Source organism: Lissotriton helveticus, chromosome 12, assembly GCF_964261635.1.
Source record: "Lissotriton helveticus chromosome 12, aLisHel1.1, whole genome shotgun sequence".
Lineage (NCBI taxonomy): Eukaryota > Metazoa > Chordata > Amphibia > Caudata > Salamandridae > Lissotriton > Lissotriton helveticus.
The window spans coordinates 305,516,699-305,533,313 of NC_136073.1; the positions used below are offsets into that span (position 1 = coordinate 305,516,699).

General features: G+C 38.4%; 1 protein-coding gene across 6 annotated transcripts in view; it reads left to right on the top strand.

Annotated features, from left to right (window-relative positions):
• Positions 1-542: 542 nt before the first annotated feature.
• Positions 543-16,615, top strand: part of LOC144799803 (fatty acyl-CoA hydrolase precursor, medium chain-like) — a 447,680-nt gene continuing 431,607 nt past the window's right edge. For 2 of the 6 annotated variants that reach the window (XR_013603879.1, XM_078671374.1), the window contains exon 1: positions 543-720. The gene's annotated coding sequence lies outside the window, so the exon portion shown is untranslated. Of the gene's footprint in view, positions 721-1,032; positions 1,241-16,615 lie in introns of those variants that run through there. The other 4 variants (XR_013603878.1, XM_078671373.1, XM_078671372.1 and 1 more) reach the window with 3 other exon arrangements.

Below are 16,615 nucleotides of genomic sequence, written 5' to 3' on the forward strand. Positions count from 1 at the left end.
GGAATGCAGGCTTACTCATAAATTTACTTTCTTAAAAAACTACACATTCAGGCTAGACGAAACAGATATCTTCTAGCAAGCCAAAGCTTACAAAGTGGCCTGAATTACAACTAGAATTTTCAGCTTTGGTTAGACATTGTTTAAGCTGTTGTCAGCATGGCGAACATAAACGTGCACGGATTGTATTTAGAATGTCATGGTTTTGCCTGGTTTTCACCAGTAGCCTGCTAATTGTACAATGAGCTGTGTGGCTAAGCTCAGAAATGTGTTAAGTTTTCCCTCAACAATTTAAGAATGAGTAGCCGTGAAGCTGTGCAGAGGCTGTCATGTGATTACTGTGACAAATTAAAAATATTTCAGGCTCCCTTGAGAAATATTAGTTTTACTATTGCATTCTGTGCAGTAGAAGCTCATCGATGTGCAAAATAGATGTACGTTGTCTTCTAGTATGTGCATTTCCCGTAACTTCGCTACATATATATTGGGTCTGTTCCAAACACTCCCTTGGTAACAACTTCGTACCTTGGTCGCCCTTGACTTGCACTGTACTTGTTGTACAGGGTAAGGATTAACATCTCTGATAAAGCAAGCAAAATGTAAGCCAGAAAAAGGCGGGTGTAGCCACTGGCTCTTACTTCATGCTCATTATCCCATTTTTGGATTTCTATATCATAAGAACATTTCATCACAAGACGTTGTCTTCCTCCTTGCAAGAAACAGGTCTGTGTACATGTGTCTTTTTTGAGTATTAGTTTTCGTCGTTTTAATATTGCTAAAATATTTTTTGCATTTCAAAATGAACTGCAATGTTGTGGTTACAATCACTGCAGGGAGTATCTCTCGGCTGATAGAGAAAGTACGTATGCGGGAAAAATATGTTTTTTCTTGCTGGACCTGTGATCTTTTGCCAACGAGCAATGATAGCGAATGTGACTTTCCTATCAGAGTTATACAGATGCTAAATGGGTTGGTCCGTGTGGCAAATGTTGCAGTAAAAGTTAATATTTTATCCGATACTGGGTAGAAGTCTCAACAGTCCGAAAAGGGCACTGTGACTGGAAGCCGTCGACCTAGCAAGGGAAGTTTACGGCGAACACTCAACAAGTGCCCCTTCTCCGCACATTCGTGAGAAGGATCTGGTGCGAGAGAAAAGTAAGCAGAACCACTTCGATGCAAAATATATGCCGATAGCTCCTGCAAAATGAAATTTTAACAAACTGTGGGATGCTTGCTGCTGTAAGTGAGTAAAAAGTCAGTGAGAAAAAAACATGTCTGAAAAATTTGTTATCGGTAAAATCCATGACTTTGATATGAGTTATTCTTGTAAAGACAGTTATTGGCATTTTTAAACAACAGCATTTCTTTCTCAAAGAAATGTTATTTTATTTAGTAATCTATTTATGCCATGGATTATTTATTTATCGGATGAAATGAAATGTAGAAGGTAGGGCTGACCTGCTACTTTCCGCAAGCCGGTCCGATCCACCGATATAAACTGTGGAACCATTTACTACATCCTTTTCACATGCCCCCACTTGATCAGTTACCACGCGTTTTTACACTAGACTTAATTGGCAAATGCGATGTTCACATATCCACTCATTATATACCAACAGAGTGAACAATTTAAGCACTGCTGTCAACTAAAAATACCAACGAAAGTTAAGAGATTTAGGGCCAGATGTGGTTAATCCCAATTTACCTACTCTTAAATACCGAATTTTACCGATTCGGTATTTAAGAATAGGTATATGGGATGTAGATACATTTTCGGTAAGATTCGGTAATTAAGAATCGGTAATTCCTATTCATCCCTATGGGCCTGGAGGAATGAATGGGAAGCCATTCAATATTACCGATTCAGTAAATACCGAATCGGTAATAGGGGAACTCATGCAAGGGTGGCAGGGTGCCACATTGACACCCTGTTGCACCCCTGAATCGTGCGTGTGTGCACATGTGGCACACATACATGCCCTAAGGGCATGTATGTCTGCCACATGGCACTGTTGAAAATGCACAGAATTGCATTTTCAAAGATATTCGTTATTTACCACCAACTTATAGTTGGTGGTAAATAACGAATCATTAAAGCACATGAGCAGTCTTAAAAGTGCTCCCTACGAATCTGTAAATAATGATTCGGTAATACCGAATCGGTAAATAATGATTCGGTATTTACCGAATCATCCCCTACATAATAAATGGCTCAATACCGGTCGGTAAGCCTGAAATTTACAGAATTTCGGGTTTACCGTAATTGGCCACCTACATCGGGCCCGTAATGAGGCACAACACATATGTTATGATATGTTGCGTTACGTTATGCTATGTTATGTGAACCATGTGCATTTGGTGCAGCTGCATCTGCATGTTGTGACGGACTATTCCAGTATTGGATGTTATACCACCTGTTCCTGGGGCATGAAAAATACTTTATGGTAAGTGTGGGGAAACAAAAGTGTGTGATATATAACTTTGGTGGAGCTGTGGGCCTTCTATGTTTGGTTAGTGAGTAGGGCCCATATTTATAAAGATTGTGTGTCAGGTTACTTTTTTAACACAGACCCAATGCAAAATCTAGTTTGCTTTTTACAAACCAGCCCAGATGGCGAGTTCAAATGGCTTGTAACCAAAAGTAACACAATGCAGCGCAATGCGCTAACTTATGTTACTTTGCATCAAGAAGGCGTTCCATGGTGCTTAGGCATTCATGTGCATGAATTTTGATGCAAATCCGTATGTTGCAAAGACTTGTAGACATGGATTTGTACCACAATCCTGCACTTCCCTGAGGCTGGAGCAACGTGGAGAAATATTTTTATTTCTCCTCTTTTTTTCTCTTTGCATGTGTGCCTCATTCTGCAGCAAACATACAATGAAGAGACTACCTTTCAGCCTTGCTTTGCGCAGGAAGAGTCACCTTCCTGCAAAAAAACCGATTCTGATCACAACGGAAATACCTTTGCACTATGACACAAGGGTGCCTCAATTGGCGCTTGGTAAGTGCATCAGTGCATAGAAAGATCAGAATTGTGCCAATTCTTTGTTGATAGGGCACAGTTCTGCTGTCTCCAGTTGACGCAATGTAGTACAGCAACTTTGCTTTGTAAATCTGAGCCTATGTTTTTGGGTACTTGGCATGTGTTTGTGGACATTTGTGATCAAAAAAGTTGAGTTAGGGTGTAACTGATATCGGTGTCTGACGGATGACTGTTATTTTTGTGGGTTGCTTGTGTGAAATTATGCTTTATTGGATCTTGGATTGCAGGGGAAAACTGATGTGCAGGATTATTTATTCCAGTTTATATTGATGCAGGGATAGTGCTGAGTTGTGGGGAATGCATGCACTAAGAGTCAATAGGTTTTAATGTAATAAATACAAATTTGCTGTGGAGCAGGCTACAAGGTGAGTTGAAAAAACTGCTCTATTATAACGACAGCATATAGTTGGATTGGACGTTGTTGGTGACTGTAAGCTTCCACTTCCATGGAGAATAAGCTGGACAAAAGGCATATGTGATAGCAGTAGTGCATCGCGAAAATGCTTCTCCGTGGATTTTGCTGGAGTGTGGTGTAGGGGCTTGCAAAAAAGATAGTGATACTGTGTGCTGTTCTTTAGGCTTCTGGTAGTTGCCGGTACATTAAAATGGATTGGGACGTATGATATCAGGTATTGTCTTCCCTATTGATTCTTACACTGGGCTGAGAGTAGGCTTTTGTAGATCCAGTTTTCCCTGCAGATTTGTGTGGCAATATATAGGTGCAGTGATGGATAAGCTTTTGTTCCATGGTGTGTATAGGTAGCATGCTTATGTGTATAGTTTCCTAGTGTATAACATCAAGGTCTGATTTACTGTATTGAATCCAATGCGTGGCCTGTAGGGAGTTGTAGATAAATATGTTATTGCCCATGCCGTTCTTGTGTTTTTATGTCTTGGTCAAATAGCTAGTTGGTTGTGGCCTTTGTGTTGCAGCAAATTGCATTGTAAAGAGTCAAGTTTTATTCGCTGTACAGAAGGTGAGGTGTATTTTGGTGGTGGGTGGGTGTCCATAGTAGATGCCCCAGTGTTTGATATCTTGTAGGGAGAAGGGCAGTTTCAGGTCTTTTCTGATGCAATGTGAATACGCAGGAGGTCAGGTAAATGGTCTGTTTTATTTGCATGATTACTGCCCCTTCTCAATGTACCAACTTATGTGCAATATCTTAAAGCAGATGCCGTCAAGATTGATAGCTCATGTATGGAGCAAAAGTTGGGCTGATGTGATCTCTTTCTCCGAAGTTGGTAAAGACTCTCACTGATGCATTTTTGCATGTGCGTACCCCTACAAAGTAGGCAAGTGTGTTGCAGTGACTTAAAGATGAAGTGTTAGTTCTTAGTTCATGTGTATATCTAGATTTTTCTTAAAGACTTTTGGAGTGATGGCCTTTGGTTGATTCAATGTCCTCCTCCTATTTTGGCAATGATCACACATTTTCACAGTACTCTAACATAACCACTCGGCTTCTATACTCGCCTGTACTTTTTGTTCAGTATCCTGGGGATTCTAAATGTTCCCAGGGATTTGTAGATTTCACTGGAGGAAACCGAGACATAACTTAAATATAAAAAAAGTGTTGTGCAACTGAGCATCAACAAAATGTTTGCTGTGCTAGGATCATCATCTTGTCTGCTTTCAGGAAGAAGAAAAAACATTTTAATTTGATCAAATTTTTTGCTTTTTTCCAAGAGGTTTTCTTTTTTTCAAAATGTTTGTGGTTTTAACTTGCTTGCAGCTTTTGGTGGAAAACGGTGTGAAACCCATGGGTGATCTTGATATGAAACACATATCCGAAAGGTAGACAAACGTCTGGATTCAGTAAGGTGTCATTTGTGTAGATTCCTCAAGATTTTCCGAGAGAAAACAAATTATTGAAATAAAAACACAATGAAAATAAATGGGAAAAAATAGCCATTGGTGACAACATTTTCATCTGTATTTTCTTATCAGAATGGCCAATTTACAGAAGCAATATACAGTTATGTCCATTGCACCCTCTAGGTCGCGGGATATATAGAGGGTTTGTAGGTTCTCAACACAACATGTGATACCCAGAGCCAACAACTGTGCTGCAGCTTATAGTTAATTTTCATTGTGTATCTACCTTACAGCCATTCACATGGTAGAATATAATGATGGAAAAATGGGTACATCTTGTATCACCCCTTGTGTGTTTTATGTACCACCCTTTCTCAGTTATGAGTCCTGTGCTCACTGAGCCACTGGAGTCAAGCTACACCTGACTGACAAGCAACAATCAGAGCAAAAACTATTTTGGGTTGCATGCGTTCTCGTTTAGAGAGGACCTGCCTGGCAGTTCGGGCTGGACTGCTCCTATTCGAGTAGGGTCAAAACTGATTTAAATATGGCTAGGTCCAAGCTGAGATGGCATGGTGGGCAAAAGAGCAATGGGTTGGAATGCTACTCCAAGCGATTGCCAGTGTTTACGCAAATTGCAAGCATTTCTCCCATCACCTTTTATTTAACTGTAGATTTTGGCCCGGGCTCAGTTGTCCTCCACGGAAACCTACCATACACAACATGTCTGAAAACTAAACATACTGGGGAGTGAAGGGTGGTCTGGCTTGCATAGATCCCTTTACTGTTTCTTACCCACAATGCCTTTCAAACCAAATGAATTAAAAAAAAAAAATTGTGGAATACAAACTAACCAGGACTCCCATGTTTGCCTAAAAGTCTGGGTTTGGTAAGTGTCCTTTGAAGCCATCTACTACTCAGGTACAGTCTTGAACTGGTTGGTTTTAGCATCTCCATCAGTGCTACATTCAAAGAGAAAATACAAATAGCAGTATCAGAATATTGAACCCATGATTACTGGAAGGGAGCAGTAAAGCTTTATCAAAGCACCAATCACATTGAGGCCCATTCACTCAGCTTGCACACACAAGAGATGGGGTGTGTCCTACTTCTTGCGATGCCGCCTTGCAACCTGGGGACCAAGGTTTATATCCTGACTTCAGCACTAGGCCCAACAACATATAATTCTGGACAAATCACTTAATCTCCCTGTGCCTAAATGTGTGTAAAGATGTATTTGTGTAAATACCAATTTGATGTACATTATCTGAAGTCGTTTCCTAACGCTTGATGTAATGTACAGGGTTCCGATGATTCACAGCCAGGTTTGCTCTATAGAAATACCACTACATACATATGCTTCATACAAAATGGGCTTGATTCTCAAAGGTAAATTTACACTTTTGTGTACATTTACGATTGTTTGCTTTTCACAAAAGTATTTTAATCAAAGTATTTGTACTACTGCTGAGTATCTGCACAAAAGAGATAGCACAGCCCTACACTAATTCTCATTCATCAAGGCATTTGTGTCTTTCATGTACTTTTGTTGTAAAGTATGACTCATAATAAGTTTTATGGGTACAATTATCTGAATAGTTTTATTCTGATTGCATATATTGGATGAAAAACGGTGTGTTTCGGATGCATCAGAGCATTTCAGAAGTGTCTGAGTTGAGCATGATATGGTGGTGAGGCATTCTGTAATCAACTTTGATGAGGCATCGGGTGATATAGGGCATATCAGTCAGAAAGGTTCTCTTAAGTATCCAAGAATGTGTGTTGTCTGAAACGTTACAGCAGAGTAGTCAAAAGAACATCATGAAGATTGCAGCTGAACTAGGATATGCATTGATGATAGAGGCTGTGAATGCGGAGCCCGGTTACACTCTATAGTAGGGTACAACCAGTCGGGTTTGTTTGTCTTCAGATCTTGACGCGACCAGGCCTGGCATTTCAGGCTGGGCTGTTCGTATTTGAGCAAGATCAAGTCTCTGGGTAGAGTGGCACAGTAGATGAATGAAAAATGATGGTCTGGAGTGTGGCCAGACGGATTGCTAGGGGCCAAATTTAATTTAAGCATTCCTTTCATCACCTTCTAATTTCGCACTCTGTAGAAGAGCATGCATATTTCACTGAAGAGAGTGTTTAGCTCGCCTATTTTATAACTTGTCCATGAGGTATGACTATATCCACTCCGTTGCCTCATTTTTGACGAACATTAGGTTTATACCTGGCTACCATGCTAGGCCTGAAGCCATATTTTCTTTGTCACACTAGTGAATGCCACAGTTCAAATTGAACTTTCCATGCCATGGGTGCAGTTGTACACCATATACAATGGCCTTTCAGGAAAAATCAATCAATCAGAGCTTTTGAAGCAAGCTACTCACCCGTGAGGGTCTCAAGGCGCTGGTGGGGGAATATAATATGCTAATCAGAGGTTAGCCAATTTTTACATGTTTTTGGAGATTAGAGCACATACACTGGGCACTGGACATCAGCATCTCAGTGTCCAGAGCCTAAAAACTCAGCAACAAAATTCTGCAAAAATGTAGGTGACCATGCAGAAAGGTGCATCTTAATACAATGGTATGTGCTGAATATCTAAACCTGCAACTTCTGCCAAAAGAAGAATGCAGTCCTGCGACAGTATCTGATTGGCTGAATGGCTGTATTGAGTTAATCCATCAACAATGGGATAATTATGACATGTCTGCTATCAGCATGGGGTCAGGACTTAAGAACATTAATTGAAGCCAAACTATAGTTTAAGCAAAATGCATTTTAATCTGATTGGATTCTCCAATAGTTACCAAGTTCTGCACGTATCCTCAATGGTTGGTTGGGTTGTTGAAACTGACAATCTCTAAGAGCATAAGCTGAGGAGTGTGCTGACATTGATTCATCTACGCTTAGCCTGAAGGGGTATGCTTCCTGGATGGCCCTCCCTACTGTGGCCCTGCATATCAGAACCTTCTTAGTCACCTTTCTAACGACCTGTCTCCTTTTCTGACAGTCTGTCTTTTATATGTTGTTTTACTTATTTATTTTTTTTTTTTGCTCTGAAATAATGTTATTAATTGCATTGTTTTATGACATCAACTGTATGGTTTGAATGAAATGAAATACATTTCTGACATGATACATTCTTAGTTCAAGAAACCAGTGCTGTTGTGCTGATTTATTGGCTACTGATCTGAAGGTGGAGTGCAGCTGAGACCAGAGATCAGCAACACTCATGAGGCCAATCAAAGATGACTGGGGCTGAGAGAAGCAGCTCTGATCTACATGTGCTGACAGCAGTGAGATGGAGGCGCCCAGGCCATTGACAGGCTGATCCACCTTTGTAGTTTTGCATGAACAACATGTTATTTCTCCCCAACCCCTTAGATCCTAATGCTGCCTGTGCCTTACAAAGATCTCAACTTGATTGAAAACTATAAGTGTAATCTTTCTTTCTGTTCCTTGCACTTCTTTTGCATCTCAGGGGTTACAAGGGGCGATCCGGGATTTGCAAGGGTACCTTTGAAGACATCCAAGGAAAGTCTTCCTGAACTCGCAGTAGTCTCCCATATTGTCTTGGCATCTCTCTTTTGGACTTGAAATTAGGAGCTAAAAAATCAAACTGACCCTAATGTGGTTAAAGAAAATCCGGCTCAAAAGTAGCTAAATTGGTATTCCCGGTCACCAAAAGGCCTGTCCCTCAAAGGAGGAATCTCAAGTTGCGGGAAAACAGGGGCATTGTTTTACAAACATGAATTCTTAAGGTGCACATTTTATGTTATGTTATGTTATGTTATTCGGATTTGTATAGCACGCAGCTGCCCCAGCAAAGGGGCGTCCCGGCGCTGCCAGCATCAAAATAACAAACCAGACACCAGGACAGAGAACGCTGAAAAAGGGGGTGATGACCAGAGCCTAGCATGATGGGAAGAGGAAAGTTTTAATGGCTTTCCTAAATTCCAAAAAGCTCTCCATACTGCAAATCTGAACAGGCAGGGAGTTCTACAGACTGGCTGCCAAATAGCGGAAGGACCGGCCACCGGCGCAGAGACGTTTCACTCGGGGGACAGTAACCAATTGCTGCCCCCGAAAACGCAACTGGCGGGAGGGAGCATAAGGAGTGAGAAGATTAGCCAATAGGCTGGGCATGGCCAGCTTCAGAATCTTATAAGAAAGACACAATGTCTTAAATTGAATACGTGCAGCCATGGTTAGCCAATGGAGTTTCCAGATAGCACCACCTGTGGGGCAGGTCCGTGGTAGCCCCAACAAGGCCCTGGCTGCAGCGTTTTGAACATGTTGCATCCAAGTTATTTCAGCCTGATTAGCCCCTAAAAGAATGGAGCTGGCATAGTCCAGTCGGGATTGAATAGCTGACTGGACAATCAGCTGGCGTGTAGGAGGATAAAAAAACTTCAAAGAGGCCAAAGCAGGTGCCGGCAACTTTACACTTTTACACTATATAAATATTTTACAAACTCATTAAGGAGTGCGTGGTCGCTGAAGACTGCAGGCTGCCACAGAGGCCACAAGAATGTCCCCTACTGTTGTGGAGGTTCTGTATTTTTTCCTCTCTTCATTAAAAAAAAGAATCCTGACCAGCTTTTCAATTCATGCAAACTTTCACGTTTATAAAAACAAAGGTGCATATTGGCAAGAACCTCGTTAAAATTATCACCATTTTAGCGGCAGGAAACTGCCGCTAAAACGGCGATAATGGGCTTGCTAATATGCGTTGTAGAATTCCAATAGAAGCCCAGGTTAGATGTCCTGCACATCTAACCTGGGCTTCTACTGGAATTCTATAACGCATATTAGCAAGCCCATTATCGCCGTTTTAGCGGCAGTTTCCTGCTGCTAAAACGGCGATAATTTTAACGAGGTTCTTGCTAATATGCCCCAAAGTTTTTGTTTTAGAGCCCTCTCACAACTTTCTCATACCTGAGTGATTAATTGACACTAAAAGGCCCTGAATATGGGTTGAGTTGAGTACATTTCCTGTGTGGAAGTCCCTCCACTAAATCATGATTAGGCTGCTGTTCCTACACCTGGATTCAGCACGTGCTACTTCATTAGGGTAACAAGCAACAATTTCGATGTATAAATATCGACCTACAGAAATATCGAGGTAAAAATATCGTGGGTAAGAAATATCGATGTAAAAAAAATCGTGGAAAGAATATCGATTGTTAGGGATTAAATATTGATTGCAAAAATATCGAACTGTTAAATATCGTTAACAAAAATACAGTTGTTAAAAATATCCATTCATTATTATTGTTATGTATTTTAGTATTTTGTATGAGAATTGTTAGTATTTTTATTTTATGTGTTAAAATTTTAGTTGTTCGTATTTTTTTTAACTTGAATTTTAAGTTTTTAGTTCCGTAGCGGGTTATGGGTTTATAAGGGAATAGGGTGGGAAGTAATTTAATTATATCGATTTTAATTATTATTTTTACTATTTAATAATTATTTTGAAATTCAATTTTGCGTTTTTAGTTCCTTAGTGGGTCGTGGGTTTATAGGGGACTAGGGTGGGAAGTAATTTATTTATATGAAATGTATTTAATAATTTATATTTATTCATAATTGTATAACAGTGTTGTTATAGTTAAAAATTTGTAAATTAATTTATTCATAACTGTTTGATAATTAGTTGTTGATTATTTTAAATTAATGAATTAATAATTAATTATGTTGATTGTTTAATTAATTTTAGGTGTCTGTTGTTGTTTTTATAGGTGTAAATGGTGGGAAGGAATTTATTTGTTATTGATGATTTATTAATTGTTTGTTAATTCATTTGCATTAATTAATTTGTATTAATTCATTTGAATTAATTAACTATTAATTATTAATTGTAATTGTGTAATTAATTTTAGATGTGTGTTGTGGATATTATAGTTTTAAACAATGTGTAATTAATGAATGTTTCTTATTTTTTTAATAATAATATATTTAAATTTCAATAATAATTTTATTAATAATGGAAATTAAAAATGTAATAAAAATGTTGATGTTTAACTTTTTTCATTGGTGTGGTATCCAGCACTTTCTCTACTGTTGCACTCACTGGAGTGGGAATAGTCACTTTTACCCCTCCGTTATCCAACACTTTCCCTACTGTTGCACTCACTAGACTGGGAATAGTCATTTTTGTCCCACCGCATCCAGCACTTTCCCTACTTTTGTACTGACTGGAGTGGGAATAGTAATTTTTACCCCTTCGCTATCCAACTATTTCCCTACTGTTGTATTTATTGTGTTGTGAAATGTATTTTTAATATTTCATTTAATAGTTTAATGTGTTAATTAATTATAGAATGTTTTATTTCATTTTAAATTATTCATATATGTATATATTTCATTTTTATCGAATTTAAAACATTTATAAATTAAGTAAACATAGTAGTTAATAAAATGTTTTTAAGTAAATATATGTATTTGTACACATTTATGTGTGTTTATATTTTATTTAATTAAGTTTATTTGCTATATTGTGTTAAAATATATTAAATGTAGTTTATTTTGATAAAAATGTAAATATTATTTATATATTTTATTTAATATATATATCTTTTTCAAGTCAATATTTTTTACATCTATATTCTTTACTTTGATATTTTGGTATACATATTATTGTACTTACCTGTTTAATATATAGGGAGTCGATATTTTTGTATTCAATATTTTTACCACAATATTTTTGTAAACTATATTTTTTACATCGATATTTAATCAGGGAACCTTCATCAGACCGTATTTTACCAGATGGAAAATGTTGCTAGTTAAAACGCATCACGAAAGGACTGCATTTCTCGAGGATTCTTTTGGATAAATATTACCAGTCTGCCTGTCACTACCAAGTTCTTCTTATGATTTTCATTAGTTAAAAGTGTTACTGTGCATGAGCAATGTCCATGGGAGTTGGCCTATGTGCTACGAATGACGATGAAGGCCCAGCAATGATGCTTGTGAGTCGAGAACTTGGGCGAACATTGAGACCACGATGATAGTCTGTACTACTTATCTGATGTGTAAGGTAAACTGATTTTATTTCTCATTGCTACATGACCTGTCATGACAACATGTAATGTTACATCCGTGAGATATTGAATAAAAGACAAGTTTTAAAAAAAGGATAGGACTGCATTGCAGTCTGAACCTATTTCCCAGCCCAGCCTCACTATCAAGCATTTAATGGTCTTTTTTTCCCTTGCACCCTTTCCGAGTTGGCCTGTCTGACATCAAAAGGCTGTCAGAAAGTGACTTCCAGGGCCCCTAGTATGTCCTCCTTCATTCTGCGGCCTCCGGTTGGGAGCCATAGGGGTACCTAAAGGACCCCCACTGTAAAACTCTGCACTGTGTGTTTGGCACCGTGGGAAGCCTGCAACAAAGTGCATGGTTTTACACACTCATCCCATTTCCCAATTGTAGCCTGTATTGTCGGGCAGAAGACGAGCTCCCATAGGAAACAATGGGACTCCGACTGAACAGTGTTCAGTCTCATCATAATCCAACGGGCGGAACTGCCGTCCATGAGACGGTCGGTTCCTGAATCTGAGATGGTGTCGGGCCGAAAGATTCCACCCAACATCATAATGAGGCCTTTTGTTGTGGAAGATTATAAACTACCCTATCTATTCTCATTGAGATAGGGTGACTGTTTAAATTTCGTTTTTTTATAGTAACTTGGTTCAGTGAACCTAACTAAACATTGTCGCGCTTCTGCCCCGAGGACCATCTCGTATATTGAATGGCAAATTGAGTCATCAATAACAAAATCTTGGAAAATTAGAATACCCATTAATCTTAGTGATACTGCCCAATAATACAGCCGAAAATTTGGCATCCCCCAGCCTCCCCTTAATCTCGGAAGTGTACACCATTTAAGGGCTCTTCTGGCTCTCCTATACCCCCACAAAAACCTAGAGATAATCCTATCAAGTCTAATAAAAAAATTAGAAGGAAACAATAACGGTATAGTACGGAAAAAATAAAAAAAATTGGGGAATATAATCATCTTCACTACATTAGTACGACCATATAGGGATAGATGCAAGTTATTTAACCTTTCCAGGGACCTAGTGGTAGAGGCAAGTAGAGGATCTAAGTTAAGCCCTAGTATATCGTCTACCTTAGCAGATAATTTAACTCCTAAATATACAGCTGTAGCTGATAAAACCACTCCATCCGGTATCCCTGTAGTAGAGTGGATCACTTGTGTTTTGGAAATATTTAATTTGTATCCCGAAAATTTCCCGAATTCATGTGCTAATTCGACAATTTTAGGAAGTGCCATTTTTATATCTGGAGTTACAATCGCGACATCGTCAGCATAGACGAGTGTTTTATACGTTTCTTGATAAATTGTAACAGGGGGAATACCAGTTTCTTTGATAAGTCTTTGTAAAAACGGATCTATATATAAAGCGAACAGCAAGGGGGAACAGGGACAACCTTGCCTTGTCCCCCTTGTGATCGAAAAAGAAACAGATGTCTCATTAGCCACCCTTATTACGGCTTTAGGATCAGTATACATCCCTCGTATTGCTCTTATAAACTCCACAGGGAAACCCCTCCAGGCCAGCACAGACCAGAGGAACCCCCAGTCGACCCTGTCGAATGCCTTTTCGGCATCCAACAGGGCCACACCAACTGGGGATCCCGTGGCCTGCGCTCAGTCCAGGAGAGTTATAACTCTTCTTACATGATCTGTTGTGTCCCATTTTTTAATAAAGCCATGTTGTATTTTAGAGACCAACCTTGGCATAATGTCATTCATTCTATTTGCTAGAATCTTGGAAAATAGCTTACTGTCTGCAGTAATAAGAGAGATTGGTCTATATGACCCTAAATCCGTAGCTTCTTTCCCTTTCTTTTGGAATACGACTATAATTGCCAGCGACCAAGAAGGAGGAGAATTACCTGAAAATGCCTGCTGGAAGATCTTAATAAGTTCTGGTTTGAGCATATTACGAAAGGTCCGATAAAATTCTAAAGGATATTATCGGGTCCCATCGCCTTGCCCGAAGCTAACCCAAGAATGGCCGTTTCGATTTCTTCCCATGTAACCGGGTCAGCTAACAACGTTTTTTCTATATCCGTTAAGGGGAGATTGTCCATATTCATCAGGTAACTTACAGCATTACTATCAGTACTAGTCCCGTCATTTGATTTGTTATATAGGAGTTGATAGAATTCACGAAAAGCATTTAGTATGCCTGACCTAGATGTTTGAGTGGTTCCTTCTAAATCAATGATTTTTGTTATGTCGTTAAAAGCGGCTTTCTGCCTCAACCTTTGCGCCAAAATTCTACCTGTTTGCTCATTCAATTCATAACATTCCTTTTTAAATTGCTTATGTTTCAATGCAACTTGATCAGTCAAAAATGAATAAACAGTAGAACGTTCGCTAATCAAAATACGTTCCTCAATATCCAAACCAGATTTAATACTATCAGCTAGCTTTAATTCTGCCTGTGTTATCTTCTCTAATGCTGATTTAAACTCATTCTGTTTCTTTTTCCGATGAAAACTAGCATAGCTCTTAGTTTCCCCCCTTATTACAGATTTAAAAGCGTCCCAGACAGTCTGGACAGAAGTGGTTTCATTATTGAATAAAAAAAATTCTTCAATGATTTTAGCCATATGGGAAAGATAATCTTGGTTTAACAGCAAATCTCTTTGAAACGCCCACTGCCTATTCCATAGTCGTTCCTCTGGAATTAATGACAATTCTAATATCATAGGGTTGTGGTCAGAAACAACCTGCGGTAAGATTTCAATTTTTGTTTTCTCCAACAAAGTAGTGGAAATTAAAAAATAATCTAAACGAACGGACTTTCGGTGTGGAGCTGAAAAAAACGTAGCACCAGAATCAGTAGGTCTTAATTTGTTCCACACATCTATTAGCCCATTTCCTAATATTAGTTCACGGAGGGCTTTAAAGGTCTTAATTACGGCCCACCAAATCTGGAAACAATTTAGGAAAAGGTTTCGCTGTTGCGAAGAATTAAATTATTACACACCTTTGCTTAACAATCCTATGCTCCCAGCAATATTTAGTGACTTCGTGATGCAGCGTTGGCATAGAGCCAAGGTATGCTTATTAGGAGACCTCTATCAGGATGAAAATTTTGTTTCATACGTATATTTGCAACAAAAATATAGACTTTCTAAAGGGGATTTTTTTAAATACCTCCAAATCCATAGTTTTCTAGAGAGAAAAAATTTATTAAATACTAGCAAAATGAATGAATATGATGTTTTGGAATGTTGCAGGAAGAAAGAAAAAATTGGGGTAATGTATCAGACAATGCTAAACCGAATTGAAGACAATTTAGAAGCATTTGAAAACAAGTGGCAAAAAGAATTAGGATTGGAAAATGTTGACTTATTTAGATCATTAGAACTGGCAAATTTGGTTTTGTGTAATGGCTCACTTAAAAGTCAACATTTTATGAGCATATTTGATTTGTATTATACCCCTGCGAAGTTATTGAAATGGAAAGCCAATAGAGGCATTAAATGTAATAGATGCGGCTATTTTGGTGCAGATTCAATTCATATGTTTTTTCAGTGTACCAGATTAGCTCAATTTATTGATGATATACAATTCTTTTTAAATAATATTCTAAGTAAAACATTGGTATTGTCTGCCGAATTAGTAATATTAGGCATTCAATGTGATCAAACTGCTATCAAAACAGATATTGAAGAAGGCTTTCTGTTTATTTCGATGTCGGTTTTCAGATACTGCATAACTTCTCACTGGTTAGACGCAGATCCCCCCACGTTTTATCAATGGCAAACCAAATTATTAAATATCTATCAACTGGAGAAAGCAATATATAATTTAAAGGGAAAGAGAAAGAAAGTTTTTGGCCAAAAGCTCTGGGCACCTATTAGTAACTGGATATAATATGTCTATTGCATTGATTGTTTCTGCTCTGTGGATATTTATTTATTTGTACTTTTTTTTCTCTTTGAACCGGTTGTTTGCTTTAACTACTTGCTGTCATAAAACTCAATAAAAAAAGAAAAAAAGAAAAAAAGAGATAGGGTGACTGTTTGTTCCCATATTATGCCCAACAACTGGGTGAGATATTTTGCTGGAATTTACAATTTTCAGGTGAATGTGCTTTGAATTTAGCATTTTTGCTAAGAAATTAAATGCAGGTATCTTGTGGTTAACTGGAAACAATGCTCCAGGGCCCAATGTGATCCCTCCTGATTTATATGTTACTGAACCTGTTGTTTGGGCCACTCAGCTTGCCCATATGTTTAACACAGCTGTAAAAGTTAGGATTCCATTATCTAGATCAACCTCAATAATTATACCTGTTTTTAAAAAGGGAGTCAAGAAACAACCACATTGCTACAGAACAAAACCACTAATCCATTCTGTAGTATATGTTATTGAGTGGGTTGTCTTCATTAGATTATTAGCTTTGGCTGAAGAGAACCACGTTTTTTCTGACCTGCAATACAGGTTTTGACCAGGCTTGGGCACAAATTATCAGGACTTAAACCTGTGCCTCACAATCAATAAGTATACAGTAGCTTAACAAGGGTAAACAGCATTTACAACAAAGTTTTTACTTTGATCTACAATTACCTCGCATTATTGCCAACGCTCAAACAGCTACAATGCAAATCTTTATCACGCAAGTCTTTATAACGGAAATATTGAAATGGCTCTTCCTACACAAGTCTATACACTGGGAGTTTATACAATGCACTA